The sequence below is a fragment of the Chelonia mydas genome, chromosome 15 (genome assembly GCF_015237465.2).
Source record: "Chelonia mydas isolate rCheMyd1 chromosome 15, rCheMyd1.pri.v2, whole genome shotgun sequence".
Classification (NCBI taxonomy): Eukaryota; Metazoa; Chordata; order Testudines; family Cheloniidae; genus Chelonia; species Chelonia mydas.
Window position 1 is genome coordinate 21,334,986 of NC_057856.1, and position 20,603 is coordinate 21,355,588.

The following is a 20,603-nucleotide window of genomic DNA, read 5'->3' on the forward strand; positions in this document are numbered from 1 at the left end:
TAGACTCCTTGAACACTCTGCTGCTGTTCTGGGTACAGTTGTCTGTGTGATTTAATGCAAAATCCTCAGGAGGAGAAAGTCCTGGTCAGACTGTGCTGTGGAAGTACAAAATATTATTATTATTTATGGAGATGTGTTTCCCCCATTTCTTCCCAAGGTACAGAATGAAAATACACAGATATCTTTGTTTATTAAGACCTGAACCTCTAAAGGAGGAGGATTAGATACAGATTATTAGGACCATTTGGATAATCATTAAGCTTAAAGTGTTTTTTATAGGGCTTTGAGATCCTTGGATGAAATATTCTCTCTCTGACAGGTACATCAAACATCTGCAGATTCCACACATCTCTAATACAAATCTTCCCAAGGTACATTGTCAGAAGAACTCTGGGATGCACTGTCTGGTCCCATGGCCCTTTATTTCCCATGTGAAAAAAAAATCCACAGCAGAAACAAGGAATGCTCACCACACGTCAAATAATTTTTTTTTTAAATCCAGATAATTATTACTAGTAGACGTAAGAAAATTGGAAATCATTTGGTAAATGGACGTACCATATTATCATGTAATCCCTTATTAAAATCTAATAGGAATGTTGTCCGCCACACTGAAGAATAAGATTTATTATTAAGGAAAATGATAAATTTATGAATTTACAAAGGCACACTCCTACAAGTAGGACATTAGTTCTGATGCTTCTCTTTTATACTGGTATAAATGGGTTGTGAGAGTAGAATCTGACTTTAGTTTGTATTTTCAAATACAATTATTGTAGGTTAGATCTCTTAACTATATTGTAGATATATCATACTAAATATAGTTGTCTATGAATAAGCTTATTGAGAAAACTGTTAATGAGTGAAGTATACATACATCTATCTGTCATCTATTTAATGTAGCATATATGCACATATATATCTCCTGGAGATAGAAGCAATAACAATAATACCTAGCTCTTATATAGTGCTTTTCATGCATAGATTTCAAAGCATTTTAAAAAGGAGGTTAGTATCATCTCCATTTTATAGATGAGTAAATGGAGGCATAGGGAGGTGAAGTGACTTGGCCATGGTTATCCACCAAGCTAGTGGCAGTATAATAGAACCCAGACCTCCTAAATCTTTCTCTAGTGAGTTATCCACTAGGCCACACTAACAAGTTAAACACATTCTTACTAATTCAAAATGCTGGATTAATTATGAATCCATCTTACTTGTCAGTTTGTCATCAGTAATAGATACGAACCTTATGCTTACTTTGGGTAGTAGGCTATCACTAAAGGCTTGTCTACAGAGGAAAGCTTTTGTGAAATAAATTATCATGTGAATTTAAAGTGCAATAGCTATTCCACACTCGCAGCCTAATCCACTTCCACTGTGGATTATGCTAAATTGCACAAAGGCACTCTTAGCACAGAACGACAGTGTCCACTTGGGAATTCATTTGGAATAGCTATTCCACAATGGCTGTTGTGGGTTATTTCCCCTGTAGACAAGCCCCACGTCTTAAAACCAAAAAAAATTGGCCCTAAAATTGCCTTTTCTGTACCGCTGGGTTGCCATTTCTTTGTCATCTTCTAACTTTATTGCAGGAAGTTCCTATTTTAACAAAACCATGTGTTTCTCAGATACAGTCCTCGTATAAATCACTCACATAGGTGAGCAAAGACTAGAATTGTGGTCCTTCTGATCCAAATTAATAGACTTGTAACTTTTAACCCCCAGACTAAGGGAGATTTGTCATAGTTGGCAGCATTATCCTTATCCTCTCTGTGGAGCAGCCACTAGACAACACCATCACAAGCTCAAGACACAAAGCCTATTTTACTATTACTTTCGTTTATTTTTATAAAGATACTGCTGTTACTTTCTGTGTCAATAGGCAGATGTTCTCATCCTTTTAGAAGATCAGTCTTAAGATTTAGGGTGCCCTCAGTAATGTTTGCAAACTTAGTTGTGATGCAACACTAAGAGAGTTGCATCGTGATGTTTCATGTGTGTATGGTAAGGCAGTGCCACCACACGCCTGCCTTCTCATGGTCCTGCCTCCCATAAAGCCATGTTTCCCATGGTCTCCAAATATCTGCTCTCAGCTATAATTAGCATCCACAGTTGCTGGCAAGTTACCTTTGTAATCCAGAGCCAGGCCCTTATCTGTGACTTCCCCGGTGTATCACCTTTCCTGTCCCCTTCATTCCTTATGGATTGCATCTGAAAACATATAGCAGCATGAATAAAATCAAAATAGAGTTGCATAGCCCTAAAGAAATGCGTGTTTCCTTGTGTTTTTCTCTTCCTTTTTCCATTTCTTTATTTCTTTCTCTGATTGTCCTTTCGCTTTCATTCTTTCCCTTTTACATTCATGTCAGTCCTCTCATTTCTCTGTTCTGCTCCCCCACCTTTTGTTATGTTTCCACTTCTGCTTTCTTTCTCCAGTTCTCTTTCCTCTGTTTCCCGCATTTTCCCCCCATACCATATCTCCCAGTTCCTGTGTAATCCCCCCCCCCCTGCTTTTTTCCCCTTTATTTCAGGTCTACCTACAACCTGTCCCAAGTCCTTTTTCTCCCTTTGGTCTCCCCTTACGTCCTTCCCACTAAAGACATCCTTTACAAAATCTTCCCTCCCTCCTCTGACACCATTTATCATGATGTCTCTTCTGTCATGTCTATCATGACAACTCCCACCCATAATAGCTCTCTTCCCATCACAGGACACTATCTTCTCAACCTCTCTTCCAGGACTAGCATTCCTATGTTCAGGGCCAGCTCTAGGTTTTTTGCCACCCCAAGCAAAAAATTTGCCGCTCCAAGAACGCAACTGCCCAAGCAAAAAAAAAAAAAAAAAAAGGGGGGGGGGGGCGCAGAATGCTGCTTGCTTTGCTGGTGCCTAGAGCCGGTCCTGCCTATGTTCTCTTTACCCTTCCCCCCATCTCCCAACCCATTAGATATCCATCCATACTTTCTCCTTCTCTCCCTTCTCTAATCTCTCTCTCTCTCTTTTTCTCATCCCAAGACATTCCCCGATTTTTTTGTTCTTTTGTGTGTGTTTTTGTGTGGGTCTTCTTTACCTGGCATGTATTTTTAGTGACAGAATTGGGTGCCCCAGGTAATGACCTTAGTTTGGTCCTGGTTCGAGCTCAGTTATCTCAATTAAATAATTATTTTTTTCATGCTGAACTGTACACCCCTTCTCGGAGCTTGCTCCAAACCTTTGTGGTTCATCCATCGTTAGTAAATCAACTGAGAATCACAGACAATAACACGCTTGCATTGTCGATGGCAATGTCTCATCACCTCCCTTTACCCACCACATTATATTTTTACAATGTACATCAAGCAATCTGAGCAGCGAAAGACCATACCAAGTACAGAGGAAGTTAATAACTTCTGAAAAGCCATTGTTTAAATGAATGTCTCCTACTGTAAAGAGTTTTGAATGGAAAGGGAAAATAAAATATACATGGAGGAAAAAAAATTCCTGAGGGTGCTGGTAATTGCATTAGTTCTCATGGAAAATAAGATCTGTTCTTTCTCTTTTCCAGTCCATTGCATTCTGAAAAGCCCTCTGTAAAGACAAATAGCAGGGTTACATTGAACAGTTTAGATTCAATTTGAACCATCGTGAAATTCACGAGTTAACAAACTGGAGCCAGAGGGAAAATGTGGTTTTCTAGGGTTTCTCTGAACGGACATCACCGTAGGAAGTTGTGTAATGTCTTTGGATTTAAAAAAAAAATGCAGCTTTACTAATCAAACAAAAAGAGAACTTGTCCCCTCTATAGCTGTGTTGGAAAGGAGAAACTAACTTTGACCCACGATCGAAGTCTACACATTTTTTCCCTATAATTATTGCACTGCCTTTCCTTCTCTTACCCAGCGCTGCATTCACTAATCCTGCTTTCACGGTTACATTTCTGATTGTCAATTGGACAAAGAAAACAGATGCTGTCCAGACTCTTATTGAGCTAAAATGGTACGGGCTTTGTTTCGTTTATGTCCTTGCAAGCAGCGTTGTGAAGATGTGTGTTTGTCACGTGTATGTGAACGCTATATATCTATCTTTGTATCTATTAGTAGTGGATTTGAATTGTTAATGTTCTTTGTGGTGTTATGTTCTGAAGATTTCAATTCCTGAGGTGATATACTCTGTAATTGTTACATTGCAGGACTCATCGTTTGTGCTTAAACCTAGACAGTGTTGAGAGGTAAAGGGCCAGATTCTCACATTGTACACTCCATTGAAACCAGTTTACACTAGCTGAAGATATGGATCAAAAGGTCAGGGAAGAGAACTGGTCCATGGAATATTGATGGAATAATTTATTTTCTAAATATACAATGTATATGTGTACTACATATTACATAGTCTCCATATTATGTGCAGACTTGAAGGTTCCCAGAATGCTCTATTTTGTACTGAGTTACTTGCACTGAAAGGCTAAGCTAACTCTGGGGTAAAATAAACAAGAAGTTAAGCCTTATTTGCGGAATAACTTAACTTCATGACATTATCTTATTTGGAAATAGGACATGTGCAAAGATTTTAAGGGAAAACACAATTTTTGCTGCATGTGAATATTTCTTTTCCTTCAGAACGGAAAATAATTTGATTGTACATTTTAATTCTCCTCTGTTGCTCATGCTTATTATTGATTTAGAACAGGCTGACTTGATGAAGTCAAAAGATTAAATCAGAAATGGTATACGTGTGATCTGTTTATACTTACATCTCTGCAACCTCAGATGAGGAGGAAGAATCTTAGGACGTTGCTTTTATTTATAGAACCCCAGTGTGGTAGGCACTTTACAAACACAAGGCTTGATACTGCAGACACTTAAGCATGTGTGTTTCTCTACTCACCCAAGTGGCCTTATTAAAATCTATGGAAATATCCACATTAATAAGTTTACTCACTGATGTTTGCGAGACCAGGGCCTCAGAGTTCACAGTTGAGGGTTCTGATCCTGCAAACAGCTGCATTGTCTAGCAGCTCCCTACATCTGCCTGCAGTAACACGGTATCAGAGATCTACACTGACAGATCTCTGTGCAGGTTTGGAGCCCAGATAAACGACATACAGACAAAAAGGTGAGGGTAGAGTGAGGTGTAACAAAACTGTTTGATGTGAGTTACTTTTATCTATTTTGCACATTTACTGGTATAAGTATTAGCCTTTTCCTTTTAGTTTTTTAACTTATGCCCAATTACATTTTGATTATCAGATTGTTTGTAACTGTACCAAATGAGAGAGGTTGTGTGCGTGTGTGTATGTTCACGCACATGATATACTCACACAATTGCCTTTTTCTACTGTTTCCTTTTTTCACTCAAGTTTAACCCCTTACCTAATTTCAATTTTTGCTTTTGTTTCTTATCTCTTATTTTCTGCTTTATATTATTTCCTGTCCCCATTTGATGGCCTTGGGCAGAATTGCACAAGCGACTGGTATTCGTTTCAGATGTGCTTTTCTCTTGGTAAATTGTCTACATTGAGAGTACTTTACCTCTCACGCTTCTTTTTTATTTTGTTTTACTTTTTTTATATTTTTAGGTGAAATCAGACTATGTTCAGCTTAGAGAAACCCTCACCATAGTGACCAAAGAACGAGATTTGGCTGTGAAGGAGAAACACCAGCTCCAAGCCAAGCTGGAGAACTTAGAGCAGGTCCTAAAGGTATGGCTAATACAATGAAGTCTGGTAACTCAGTGTCTAATACCTTTGCCTATGTTCTTCATTTCAAATGTAAGAGGCTGTAATAGAATTCTAGAAGAAATATGCTTTCTCTGATGATTCTGTTGCCTGTATAGCATCCCAATTAAGCAAAACACTTATGGGAACATGTTGATGATGATTACTTCAAGCACAAGTAAATTCATTCCTATGCAGCAAAACACTTAAGCATGCGCTTGAAGTCACTGGAACCTGAACATGTGCTTAAGTGCTTTGCACAATAGACACAGAATAAGTCGTGCTTACTTGCTTTGCTAAATAGGGGCCTTCCTGACCATTAGATAAAGATGACTTATATTACTATTTTTCCCCCCGATGGTCTTGGAATAAAATGAAATAAATAATGAAGATACCACTTTGAGGGAGTCATCAAACAAAAAGGGAGGGGATGTAAACTAAATTCTAGCTGCATTTAGGATTTTACAAATTGCTGTTCGAGTGATTTGAGCTCATAGTTACTGAATGGGAATCAAGTTGATAGGAGGAGGAAAGTATTAAAATCAGCTGTGTGGGTAAAGGATTGAAGTGGTTCACTTTCGGGGATGTCAGTGGCATAGAGATTGTCATGGGGTCAAATCTTGTCCATGTGGATAGTGATAGAAGGTCACTGCAAGCTGAATGCTCCTTCTAACCTGGTGATCTAAGCTAGTGAGTGCCAGTCCAGTTCCTTATGGAGAGGTGTCCACAACCCACCAAATAAAGCCCACTACCACATTTGGATCTAATTCCATGACTGTTAGAAGTCTTACAAGAGTGTTCAAGGACTGAGAGAGCCATGGAGACTAATATGTCCTCTTACTCCAGATGTGATCCCTCCAGATTGAGGCTGAATAGTTGTGGGAGTTGCTTATGGAGCCGGTGTCCATGCTCCAGCTGTTCTGTAGAGACACAGAGGTTTTTACTTTGCAGAGTCATCAGTTTGGCACTTCCTTTTAAACTTTAACAAATTCTCTTTATTTTTAATCACACATTTGATCCTTTCAGTCTGGGATTTTATAGTATGTTAAGGGCACTAACATACTTCTGTTTAGATGATGATCGTATAATAGTATGTGTAGCATTGCTTCCATTAAATAATTCAATCAACAAATAATTTCATTTTCCACTAGTGGCTGCACACTGTAGGAACACAGATAGCAGTAGTCCATTTCTGCTGTGTCCGGATTTGTCAATATTTGCATCCTATCACACTGTAGCTTTTAAAGTGTATATATGTGTATTCTGATTCACTAAAGGCAGAATTCTGTTGAATGTTCTCCATAGGTGGTTTATTTTGGTATGTCTTTAATAGACTCAGATGTTAGGGCCAAATTGTGATACCCTTATTCACATATTTTGTCAGAATCTGGCTATTCATGTTAATTGTAAAATTGAGTTATGAATCTTTATATATCATTTGTTCTGTTCTTATAATGTTCACCTCTCACAGCATTGTAATTTGCATCTGTATAACGCAATGTGAATTATGGCTGTACTGAAGATGCAAGAGTCTTAATTAGGAGGTCCCAGTTTTTCTCAGCATGGAGACCAACAAACCACGGTGTTGAATTCTCTGAGCTTTTTCTTAAATTTCCCCCCAGTTGTTGTTTGTTTCTTTTATGGAAGGGCTAGGCACCCCAGTCAAGGATTGGGGCCTTATTGCGCTATGTGCAGTACAGACATCTAACGACGAAGGCAGCCTCTGACTTGGAGAGCTCCCAGTGTGTATGTGATGGGCTGTGTCATCTGGATGAAACAGACAAACAGAGTGGAGATGAGTTGAGAGGATAAGGTCAGAGTGAACAGTAAAACAGAGCTGATCAGGAAAAACAAGCCACAGCTCATCACTTGCCCAGCCGTTGTAGATATTGCAGCAGAGTTAGCTTTTGAGGAGGGATTTTGCCAGGGAGGTGGTACCTTCAGGGATTTTACCAGGGAGCTTTTCTAATGCAAAGATGGGCAGCATGAGAGAAAGCACAGATGTGCTTGAGTGAGAAGTGGTCAGGCAAGCGGACCATCACTTGCAGAGCAAAGGCGAGGGCTAGCAGTAAGATAAGCCTTTAGGTCTGATAGGGAGAGTGTGACTAAATGAAGAAGGGCCTTAAATGGCCCTTAAAATCAAGGACCTTGTGTCTGGGGGGGGGTGCAAAAATGGAGTCGGGGAGGGATGCAAAGCGGGGTGTGACATGGTCCTGTTGGAGAGATGAGCCAGGAATATGGTCTCAGAAACACCGTTTTGAATGGCTTCTGCTCTCCCTGCGGCAGGAAGTGTGGCTCTCTAGTTTACAGATGCCTTTCCCATGGTTTTTACCACATCATCTAGATGTGTTTTAAAAAGAGTCACATGACACAGAAATAAAAACGCGGGAACCTTAGAGCTACCACTGTTTCTAACAATGGTGGAGCTGCATTGCTGGTAGTGCTACAGTGGTAATTTTTAAGAGAAAAGCACATTGTAAACACAGCCTGTGTGTCAGACATACCTTCACAGTCTGGAAGGACTAAGGATATGTTCAGACAGTTCGAATGGAATGTTGATCCAGTGTTGAGCTTTTTTTGACAGGGTGCCAGGCTGTGGTTTGTTTGACACGGTGAAAAACCTGAAGTTTTCCCTTTCAAACCACTGAAGCAGTGAGCAAAGAAGAGATGAAATAGAGGAAGAGGAGGCAAGTATCTGAAGTAGAATAAAAATAGATGGACTGAGTTCTTCAGTGAACTCTCAAGGTTACAAATAAGAGTTTTCTGCAAAGAATGTTTGATTAATAATGCTGGCAAGCTCGAGCTGATGTTTGTCATAGGTAGAACTGGGCAATATTTTTTCGATGCATGGAAACTATTCACAAATTCTGGTCCGATTTGGCTAATAGTTTTGGCCAAAAAAACAAACAAACAAACAAAAAAACCTGAAAACAAAAAATTCAGAAAAGTTGAAACAAACTGTTTAGACAACATTACTTCAAATCACCATTTCTGAAACAAAATGCCAATTTAAAATGACATTTTTAAAATGGTTTTGTTTTGTTTTTTGGCCTGAATAAAATTTTGGGAATTTTTGCATTTTGTTGAGAGAAATTGGAAAAATCCACTTTAGGACTGAAACAAGCCAAATTATTGTTTGGATTTTTTTGGTTTGGCCACTAAACCAAAAAATCAATTATTCACTCAGCTCTAGTTGTAGATGCCAACCATGTATTTAGAAATGGGTTTGGCAAAGACTTGGTGCTTGATTTGTGCTCCCATAGACCTCAATGGGAGTTTTGCCATTGGCTGCAGTGGAAGCTGTTTTTGGGTCTTTGGAGATACATGTGATGATGAAAGCAGGTTCTTGCCTCTCTAATCGTTAACATGGAGAAGTCTCATTGTGTTGCTGCAATTTCATGAACGCGCCATTCCAAAACTTCTCTCCATAACTTTTGTTTAGTGTTGACTGAGAGATGAAGAAAAGGCTTTCAATTTAGCAGATGGGGATCAATAATGGATACAAGTTACATCTCAGTGAACCACTAGGAACTGTGGGAATGTCAGAGTCAAGCTGGCTGCTGCACAAGCCTAACCGTCCCAGGCTATGTCTACACTACTGCGATAAGTCGACCTACTCTATGCAACTCCACGTGAATAATGTAGCTGGAGTCGACGTACCTTAGGTTGAGTTACTGCGGGGTCTGTACCGTGGGGGGTCGACTGGAGAAACTCTCCTGTTGACTTACCTTACTCTTCTCGTCGGGGGGTAGAGTACAGGGATCGACAGGAGAGCGATTTGCTGTCAATTTGGCGGGTCTTCACTAGACCCACTAAATCGACTGCCGGTGGATCGATCTCAGAGCGTCGATCCTGACTGTAGTGTAGACCTGCCCCCAGCAAGCTTTAGGAGGCCTGAGCCATAGTCACTCACTGGATAAGGCCCAGGCTCTTCACTACCCTGAATATTTCTCTGAAGGAGATTAATAGTGTTCTAGTTGCCAGTGGGCAGTCAGCACCAATAGAACGAATTGAAAATTACAGTGCAAATAAAAAATGTATGTAATGGAAAAGGAAAATTAAACTGCATACTCGAGTGGAGGTATGATGTACTGCCTCTGCCTGAGACCAATGTGATCTTCCCTCTGAGCAAGAAGGGATGCCTTCTCTTGGGCTGCAAGCTAATTTACTTTTTGGGTTATTTCCTTCCTGGGCTTCTGGGGAATAGAAAAATGACAGCTCCACAAACACGGCTGAATGATGTGTTACACCACTCTGATTAGTGCTCTAGCACTTGACATGGACCTTGACAGAAAACCAAAGCTCATTTCACAAGGGACTTGGCCGGGATCCCCATGTAATGAACCTGGGACATAAGCTAGAGAGATGCAGAACTTCACTGACTCCAGGGGCATGTAGCAGAGAGAAGAAAACCAAAAAAGAAAAAAGGAAATGAACTGTAAATCCATGGCTCATGAGACGGCTGAAAAATAGACGGCTGTGAATTGACAGTAATTTGCATTTAATCAAGTTTAGTGTCAAAATAAGAACTGTTATTGGCTGGGCTTGTGCATCAGTAGACTTTGATGTGAGCAGTAAAACCTGTCTTCTAGTTCAGTATATATTTCGTCTACTAGATCCATAGATATATATTTTGCACTTGCAACTCTGCTAGGCAGATGGGTGCAAGCTGAGGGCTTATTTATTGGTTATTATTGCAAAAAAAGAGTAAAGAACATACACACAGTTCAGGAAGGTAATCTGATGGAGTATGCACCTCAACACAGCTTGGATCTGGAATTTAGCATACATTGACTTGAATTGAATTACTCCATTTTATAACGTTGTAGAGCAGACCCTGATGCAGGGTCTTTGTTTGAAAGTGCTGTTGATTTGGTTTCCACTGAAAGAACATTTGTAATGTTATCATGCTTTTTTCCCTGATACTTTGTATGAGACAAAAGTGAGTATGACCCCGGTGGATTTGCTGCTATGGGCAACTGAATGCATTTTATGTTCTCTTCTGAAATCTATTGGAAATACAGGTGAAATAAATTAATATGTGTGAAATTTAAAACTCCCTTTCTCTGATCTTCAAAGCAACCCATCTGGTTAAATATTTTCCTTAAGATCGGCTGGACTGCAGCAAAGCAGCAACATCTTGTTGTGCTATCGCCTTTCCCCTAAGAAGCAAACCATTACATGTGGAGCCGTATCTCCTTTTTGCTGTGTGGCAGTAATCAGCATTTCTGATAAATGTGTGCTACTGAGGTGCTAGGAATTGGAATTTTTACAAGAAAAGAGACTTTCTTTGATAACTTCATCCAGGGAAGCTGTATTTAAAAGTGCCCCAGCCACAATTTGATAAAGTGGTACCTGAACCAAAACCACCCTTGAGTTTTGTTGATGTTTAGATCTGAATCTGAATGACATGGTCAGCTGAATCAAATCATTGTATCCAAACAGCCCTGAACTTTGGGGAAGTTCAGATTCTCTTATGAATTTTGCCGCTCAGATCCAGCTCTATAATTTCTCTCAACAGTACTAGCATCAGCACAGGGAGCTAGAATTTTGACTGCCAGAAATTTCACATATGAGCTCACAAGTCTGATTTTTGAGGATTCACTGTCAAGGCAGACAAAGGATGGGAGAGGAAAGAGTGTGGTAAAGTGACTTGCTTAATATCATGCACAAGGTAAGTAATTGAATTGGGATTAGAGCCCAGATCTCCTAACTCTCAGTCTCGTGCCCTGTCCACTTGACGACACTCATGCTCAGGGGACACATTTGAAAGTTCAGGTGTAATTACTTTATTCAGGTTTGCAGAGAGGAGGTTGGGAGAATCATAGAATATCAGGGTTGGAAGGGACCTCAGGAGGTCATCTAGTCCAACCCTCACTAACACCTATGTTTGCACACTAATGGGCTGATCCGGCACTCTTTACTCAATAAGGACTCACATTGAGTTCAGTAGTAAAGTGCGGCATGGTTGGGCTCTTCCAGTGATGCTAAAGATAATAACGATACCCAGGCAGTGATCCTGCAAGCTGCCCTGCACAAGCAGAGGGCAGTGTCTGGGCAGAGCCATTTACAGGATTGGGCACCGTTTATAGCTTGCTGCTTTCTGGTTTGAATGGGTGATGGTTTGGCAGTACGATCCAGAGAGAGAGCACTGAAAGAAGAGACAAGTGTTTGTGCCTCTCAAATGATGTGAAATGTTAGAGCTGGTTGGGAGGTGATTTTTTTTTCCCCTTTGGAGAAAAAAAAAGCAGGTTTTCATTAAAATAAAACCAGTTTTCAGGTTTTTGGCCACTAAAACAGAAAAGTTTTCATTTTGAAGCCAGTGGTTTTCAGCTGATGAATATTTCCTCCCAAAACTGTTTTTTTTTCCTCCAAAAAATTGTTTTTAAAGAAACCCATTTATTTTGAATGAGAGAGCTTTCTGTGAAAAAACTTCTGAATAGCTGTAGTAAACATGCAAAACTTACAATTATTTTGCTGTTAAGGGGTGGGGGGGGGGAGAGAGAGAGAGAGAAGAGTCTTTGGGAGCAAGAGTCCTCAGACAAGGCACATTCCAGTAACATGCAGGCAAAAAAGGTTCCAAAAGAGGATAATGGAATTGCTGCAGTTTCCTGGCACATGAAGCTGCAGGCATGCTTTTTAATATTGCAGTGCACTGATGTTTCCATACCCATTTGTTATCCAGTTAATTTTCATAAAAGTGACCTCTCTGAGGGTAATTGTAACTTATTCCATCTCTAAACTTAAAGCATGTTCCCCACAGACTTTTTTATTGATTAAATTTCTACTGTAATGATTGTCTATTGTAATAGTTTTCCTGTAACAGTTTTCCATATCACGTTTGCCACCACCATGACTGGCACTGATTGACCCCTTTGTTGGCAGTTTAGCAGGAAAGCTAAAGACAGAATGAGCCAAAGAGATTGACCATGTCGTACTTCTAAAGATGGATGCTCCAGGTCAAAGCTGAGGTGCATTGGCGGGGTAGTGTGAGGAAACTTGTTTTGCTGTTTCAGCTTGTCTGTCACCTGGCTCTTCTGTCAATAGATATCTTCAGTGTGTTGTCGATCTAACATCTTCCAACAGGGCTATTTTAGGGGCCAATCCTATGAGGTGCTGAGCTCCCTAAATTCCCATTTTGTCTTTAAAGGGTTCTGAGGACAAACTTTTAAAATATATTTCCATGAGTCCCTGAGCCAAGAGCATTAAGCTGCATTTAGATCTGCTAGGGACTCAGCTATGCCTTGAACTCTTACTCTCAGTCAAACCTGTAACTACTGGCCGTGCGCCCTGTGTCAGATGTTATGGCTAAAATAATCTATTTTAGACTTATATGCAATTATCTAATCAAAGTAACGGCGCATTTATTCTTCTCAGGTTTAATCCAAAAGTGAAAAACTAGGAGCTAAATTAAGTAAACCACACAATTTCCCTCCAGTTTATGGCTTCTCAAATCTCATGTATTCCTCCATAAATGAAACACTTTCTCATAGCTGAATTCCCCAAAGCCTCATATTAAGGAAGAAGTTTGGCATACTGCAGGCTGACAATAAAAAGTAAAAGTAATTTGTAATGCTTCATTTACTAAAGATGTTATAACCAACAGAACTGTTTCTCTAAAATCTCTCCTCTGTGACTTCTACCACGTAGCCCTCTTTCACACCTGAGCTACAGCCCCACTTGTGAATGCTTATTTCCCTGTCAGATACACATTTCTGTCTCTCCCCACCCTCTTTCCATCTGTCTTTTGAATGGTCATGAACACACATTTAATCTGTGGCTTCCGAGAAAGAAACTAGAGGGTCATATTCAGTCTTCCCTGAGCACAGTTATAAAGCTGCGCTTTTTTTGTTACCCAGGCAGAGATGTTGATATGGAGATGGGAAAACAATATAAAGGATTCACAGGGTCTGTCCAAAGAAAATGTGACCATGTACTGTACCTAAGGAAGAAAGCAAAGGCCACAGAGCTGCTCCAGCTAATGGAACATGCTGCAGCTTGCCTCTTATGCAATAAACGCTGAAGGAAGTGTGCTACATGCTGGACCTCTGTATGCTTAGCTGGCTCTTTACTGCCGCAGTTGCAATCAGCATTGGTGCTTGAGCTGGATCTCCCCTACTTTCAATAGGAAAGGGTAGTGGACAGGTGCTCAGAAGGAGAGCCCCTTGACTTTGGAAATTGATTCCCTGTGCTGGGTCTCTTAGACTTCAGGGCATGCATAATGCAAAGCCCATCGTTTTTTACCGGCCTTTGGGGAAAGTGGGTGAACTGAATATTTGGGTGGTTGAAAATATTGATTTGGGAATTCTAAGGAAATACTTTTTTAATGCAACATACCGTTAACTTGTGATACTCATTACTGCAAGCTATTGTAGAGACAAATAATTTACTAAGATTAAAGCAGGGTTAAATATATACATGGATAAGAAGAGCATCCCGGGTTATATTAATCAGAACAAAATTTAAAGTCTTGATATACAGGTTATAAGCTGCTTATTATTTGGAGCGAGGAGGCTATTTCTCTCATACTGTACTATTATACAAATCACACCTTATTGTGAAGTGTCTGGCATTTTATTCCTTCCTCTGAAGTTTCTGGTGTAGTAACAGGATAATCGGCTATTAACTTATTTTGGCATGACTATTCCTGCCATACCTCAGTGGATAAGCCACTGTTACTCCCTCTTTGAAGGAGTTTTCATCCACCAAGTCAATTGGTTATTTTAAGGTCTCCCTTCAAGTCTGCAGTTTTTATTTCCCTATTTTCCAGTGGCCCTATTTTCTTCATATATGGCTCCAGTAAAGTCATGAGAGGTCATCAAAATGTGTCATATATTTTACTAGACTTCTCAGTAAAGATGCTAAGCCAATATAAAGTTATTAAAAACAGACGATGGCTCAGAGCGGCTCCTTAGCTTCTGGACAAAAAGCTCTTAAGGTTTCAGTTTATAAATGGCACTTATTCAGGATGCTCTATTTTATGGATTTTTTTTTTTTTTAAGCAATGCCTTGTCTTTATTAGAGCTAAACCTCTGCGAGCTGGTGGCTGGTGGGATGAGGAACTGGCCTCATGTACCTGACCTTAAATCTTGATGTCACTTTTTATAGTCTGCTTCATAGCTCTTTTTTGAAATTTCCTGGGGCTCGTTTTCTAAGGAATGAGATAAAGCGTTGTTGAGCCTTTACCAAAAGCAAATCTCTTTTTTCCTTCTGGGCTATTGTTAAAGAGAGAGTATTTTTGCCAGATTGCTCCTTCCCAGCTCACCTCAATCATGACCTGGTGGGAGTGTATTAAGCCAGAGTGTATTAAGAGAACATTTTAGATTTTGGCTTCAAGCCCAAGCCTCTTTTCCTTTCTTTTTTTGAGCAAAGATTGTGGAAGTGCTGAATGGCATCAAAGCTATGTTGGGAGATAGGTGGGAATGGATGACTCAGCAAGTGTAGAGCACTAGCTAAAAGGCAAGCTGAGAACGGCTGTTCTTGTAGCCTGTTTTAAACAGCCACCGAAACTGGCCACTTAAAGAGATGGGTGTTCTGATAAAGCTGGAGCACGCTGGTGCTTGCGGTGTTCAGTGATCACTCCGTGGTTAAGGGGCTTGCCTTATTCTGTGCTAGTTCCAACTGGTTCTGCATAACAGCAAGAGCTTCCCAGTTGCCTGCTCGGACTCACTGCTGGGAAGCTCAGCCCTTAAAGGAACAGTCCTGAGTATCACAGTAGTCAGTACATTGTGGGATACCTTGGGGTGATCTTTTAAGACAGGAGTTTGTCTGTTAGTGGTGGCCCTTTGCATGTTTCATTTCACATGGTTCTCATGATTCCCAGTTTCTAGGGAATGCTTCTGAACCCAATGTTCAGTTTATGCAGATGGATCTGAGTGAAGCAGGTACAGTGTTTGCTCCTTGTTTTATAAAATAAGTGTTTTTCAGTATTTTCATTATGGGGAACTATTCCCATCCCTTCTATCGTGTAGCTACATTGTCTCAGTACACAAACATTTCTTTGAAAGATTGCTTTGTAACGCATAAGCAAACAATGCTTTTTTGTCCAAGGAGAAAGAGGAAGTAATTGAATAAAGATGAGGTTTAGCTTGTTGACGATACATAGTTTTTTCAGTTGTTTAAAGATCCTAAAGTAGCTTTGGGTCCCATAAGCCACTGACTGTGGTTTTACTACATACTATGGGGACTCTGGATCCTCTTACGGCTCAAAAGCCAGAGCAAAGGCAGTGTTTGTGATGTTCCTCTAAGTCAGATTTTTCCTTCACAAATACGTTTCTATGAGGAAAAATGCCTAGTCCTGCAGAAGCTTATATTCCCTGCTCTGTGCCGCAACCCTTGTCTGCTTGTAGCTCAATGGCTGCAGGGATTCCTGGCCTGGGGCTGCAGGAACATGAGCAAATAGACTTTTACTGTGCCTACGGTGGCTAGCCCCACAAGAGCCTCTATTCCGTGCTCTGTCCTCCTTCCTCTGCTGCCTGCAGTCTAGGTGCTGGGGAGGCCAGGGGACTTTTAGCGGCCAGTTGCACTGCAGCCTGTAGGGACTCAGGCTAGAGCGGCTCCATACGCACAAGAAGACCCCCGGCAGTAACAAGCGGTACTGCACCTGGTAGTGCATCCACCACATGACACATTTATGGTACTACCGTGCAGCTGGTAAAAGACTCTGTCGTTCTCCGTGGCTTTCTAACTTCCAGACTGGTGAGAGACTGTATTTCCTAGGGTCATGACACATGTTCTCCCTAAGTCCTGGCCTGGCCTGGACGGACATAGAAGGGACTGATTTCACTGCATCCCTGCCCTCTGCACTGTAGTCAACAGATTTCTGAAGTTGGCCCCTCTCTACACCCTGCGGCGCAGTTCAGCACATAGACCATAGTTTGCAGCAAACCAGCAGCTCTGAGTAGTACATGAAGGCAGGAGGGAGGTTAGGGACTTTCACAGGAGTAAGCGAAGGCTCACACTGATACCTTTAAGGGAACCTATCCCTAGCTAGCATTGCAAGCTGAGGTCACAATCAGTGAAGTAATGCTCAGAACCAGGGCTGTGGTGCTACTGTGGCCCAGGTAATTTTCAATCTCTGCAAACTTGTTTACTCGGTCTCTCTGCTCAGTTGCATCCTGGGGAATATCTCTTACCAGAGTAGTTTAGTTTAGCAAAATGTACACAGAGCACATTTATGTTGGAAGCCATTCCATAGTGAGTTCTGTGTTCCCTTTGCAGTTTAGAAATGGCCCGAGGGACTTCCAACAATCATAGAATCATAGAATATCAGGGTTGGAAGGGACCTCAGGAGGTCATCTAGTCCAACCCCCTGTTCAAAGCAGGACCTAATCCCCAACTAAATCATCAGCTAGGGCTTTGTCAAGCCTGACCTTAAAAACCTCTAAGGAAGGAGATGGTGATGTTGTCTCAGTGATGGGAGAGGAATATGATCTCAGCAGTGACATTTTTGGCTTGGAAGAGTCAGAGGCAAAAATTAGGATGGCTAAGGAGGCTGAATCTTCAATGCATTGACAAGGGCTTTAGCCCTGAGGATAATGAGGAAAGGGAAGGTTTTGGTGATATTGGAGTGACTGGTCATGGGGGGATGGGATGATAAGAGTCAGTGATGACATGATGATGCAGTCGTGGTACACTGGAAGCTGAGTGCAGGTGGACTTGTTTTGCTCTGACTTATTTCTAACCAATACACAAAAAATTACTTGGCGCATATATATAATATGCATGGCAAAAAAAATATAATTTTGATGAATAATATCTGTTTATTTTAAGAATTTTTCTATATTTATTAATTTAAACTTTCACAGTTGCAGGAAATTTGTGGGGGATAAGAGAATGGGGTAGGGTCTGACAATATTTAATTAATGGCAGTAAATGTTGAGATTCAAAACAAACTTTATAACAGTTAAAACATACATTGTCAACATCACATGTCAAAGTATTCAAAGTAAATATCTTTAAATCAAATTATCAATAAGTTCTCAAGCAGCATTTTCCTTACTTTGAGTATTTGTAAATTTTGATTATTATCGATGGAGATATCTTTTCATCTGTGTTTGTACGGCGAAATCAACATTTACAGATATTTACTGATAAAAATCTAATTTTTCCAAGCCTACTTGTATAGTAGTCCTGCCGTTTCCCCCTCACAGTTGCAGTTACTCTCTGTTGGCCAGCAACTGGGGAGATGTATTAGAAAACACTGTCATAGAACCAAAGGGTTAGATTACTTATCCTTTCTCCCAGAACTCTTCTCTCATTAAGGTTCCTCTTCCCTCACCTCAAGCATTCACGATATTGCATATCAATTCTCTGCAGTGTTGGCTGGGAACGAAATACTCTGAGCTGTAGTTTTCTGGTTTAATTAATCTTTTCCAACTCATGTACTGAAAGAAAATCCCTGATAAAAGTTCCCAGAGCTCTCTGGGAAAGCAGAGGCATAGTTTGGGGACTGGTATTGAGAAGCAGGCAGTTTACTGCTCCAGAGGCTTTGCTCTCCAGGTAGCTCTGCAAATATGTGGTATTTTTAAAGAGATGTGGACAGTTTGAATGGCTTATATGATAAAAACTCCTCTTAGTTTAAAAGTTTTAATCACATATTTAACCACTGACAATGGTCGGGACAGCTTTACAGTTTCCAATATATATGTTCTTTTCTGACTGTACTTAACTGTCTTATTTCTGTATTGGGAGGGACATTAACATATGCAATGTGAGTATTATATATGATAAATGATGCAGTTATGTACAAATCACATTATCAAATAGGGTAATATTTCTAAGGTTTCATGGTACCTGTGCAGCACCATTTTTATCAATAGAATCAGGAAAGTAGCATGAGAAAGTTGGTTTGGATATGAATTTCAACCCCAGTTTCACAGATCTATGGTCAACCTCTGAAGTTAACTGCTTGGGAGAAGCTCTTTGTAAATATGCACAAACCTAGCTCATTGCTCACCTTCAAATCCCTTCTTAAAATCCGCCTGTGCTGAGATACCTACAAAAAATTTGCAGTGGGCAGGCAAGTAGTGTGCTGAGACCACTGCCTATCATACTGATCAATATTGTCTCCCCATTTCTTTGTGCTCTCCATCTGCCTTGTCTCTTGTCTTATACTTTGGTTGTAAGTTGTTTGGGGAAGGGACCATCTTTTGGGTCTGCTTGTACAGAGCCTAGCATAGTGGGGTCCTGATTCATGGCTGGGGCTCTTAGACACTACTACAATACAAATAACAACAACCTTTTGCATGCTGTTTGGCCTAATGTACATCAGGAAATGGATGGAATTAACTGGGTATTATTTAATTTTCATTTTACCCTGGAAAAACTTAGCTTAAAAATGGCCAGCTGGTTTCCCATCTCTGAAAAGTTTTGAAGACTATTAAGTCTGGTTTTCATGTTAAGAAAGAAAATTAGTTATTCCTTCTATCGTGTCAGGATGTATTAACTCAGCTGAGGAGTAAGTACCAGAATGTGCTAAATTAGCTAACACTCTGAAAAGTTAAATATAGGTAGCCTCTTACAGAATATAGTTTTTTCCTGATGTGCACTAGGCCACCTTTTCCCCTTCACTCTGCCGTGACAGCAGTGTCTGCAAGAGCAGATGACAAGCCCTTTGATCATTATGTTCTGGTGTGAATTAAGTTTGCACCGCATTCAGTGTCACATCCTACTTATCGTTAGGAAACAAGGCTCTGATATTTGAAAGTCAGTTGAGTCAGTGTTAATGTCGACAGCCAGTTATAAATATCAGGGCTTTAAAAATAATTCTGCTCCCAGGGTAAGGTTTTCTACAAGTTTTTTTGCAGTGATACATAATGTCAGCTTCCTCTGCAAAACCTCTTCCCCTATGGCAGGTTTGTTGTGAGGGATGGGGTGCTCGCAAAAGCTGACACAGGCAGGGCTTCTCCTGAGCAGAGCCCCTCTGCATCCTTAAAGGGGGCTTCCAAAGGCAACTCCTGGTAGAAGAAGCAGACAGGGAGCTGGAGTTCAGCTGCACAGGGCTAAGATGCAATAAAGAGGCTTCTGCAAACCCACTGTCTGCTCCAGAGTGGGAATCCTGTCTCTGATCTGGGGGAAACTCTACAAGATCTGACACCCCCTCTACTCCACCTTGAGGTTCCTTCCCACATTTTTTCTGCAGGAAGAAGTGACCTGCCCTAGTGTTTTTAAATGTGTGGTCTTCCCCGTGTTTTCTGTGTGCTCTTCCGTGGTTTCTGTGTGCTCTTCTAAATGTGTATTTTCTTCATGACATCTGAATGACTCCATGCTTGGGAACTGAATAATCCTTTTTAAGAGGAGGAGAGAATGGGGGGCAAGGGAGAATGAATATTCATGTTTAGTGAAGTTCTAGCATGCTAGCACTAGCTAAGGCCAACCATAGCATGGACAGGTGGAATGCAACCACCTTTGTACAGCTCTGCCACTGTGATAGACTCTATGAATTGCTGATTACCAAATATTGTGAGCAAACTGACAAAAGAAAAGAAAAAAGCTCAATGAATAGGGCCCCTGCATTGCCATATGTACTTTGTCCATTTATTTTTACAGATCTAGTTTAATATTATTAATTATTTATAGTTCTTCATAGCATACTAGTAAATGTGCTGTATTAGGTTTTGTAAAAATTGTTAAGTCCTAGTAACATCAGACTGAGCTACAGCAAATCTGCTATGAAATCTTTGAGGAGTGGAATGAGGTTACTGCATTTTTTGTAGGAATGTTTGTCTTTGCAGATCATCCGAGTGAGAATTGTATTGTACTGTGTACATTCTGCCTCAGTGTTGCCCTTAATGTAAGAAATTTGAGGACGCGCCATCAGTGTCTGAGTCCTGTAGGCATCTACACGAGAGCTGCTGAAAGCACCTGGGTACAAGACACAGGGTCTGATTCTAATGTCAATCAAGAGTAA

At 40.6% G+C, this 20,603-nt stretch overlaps 1 protein-coding gene across 30 annotated transcripts in view; it reads left to right on the plus strand.

Annotated features, from left to right (window-relative positions):
• Window positions 1-20,603, plus strand: part of RIMBP2 (RIMS binding protein 2) — a 279,893-nt gene that overhangs the window by 162,024 nt on the left and 97,266 nt on the right. For 29 of the 30 annotated variants that reach the window (XM_043529348.1, XM_043529351.1, XM_043529342.1 and 26 more), the window contains one exon: window positions 5,555-5,677. The gene's annotated coding sequence lies outside the window, so the exon portion shown is untranslated. Of the gene's footprint in view, window positions 1-5,031; window positions 5,678-20,603 lie in introns of those variants that run through there. The other variant, XM_043529337.1, reaches the window with a different exon arrangement.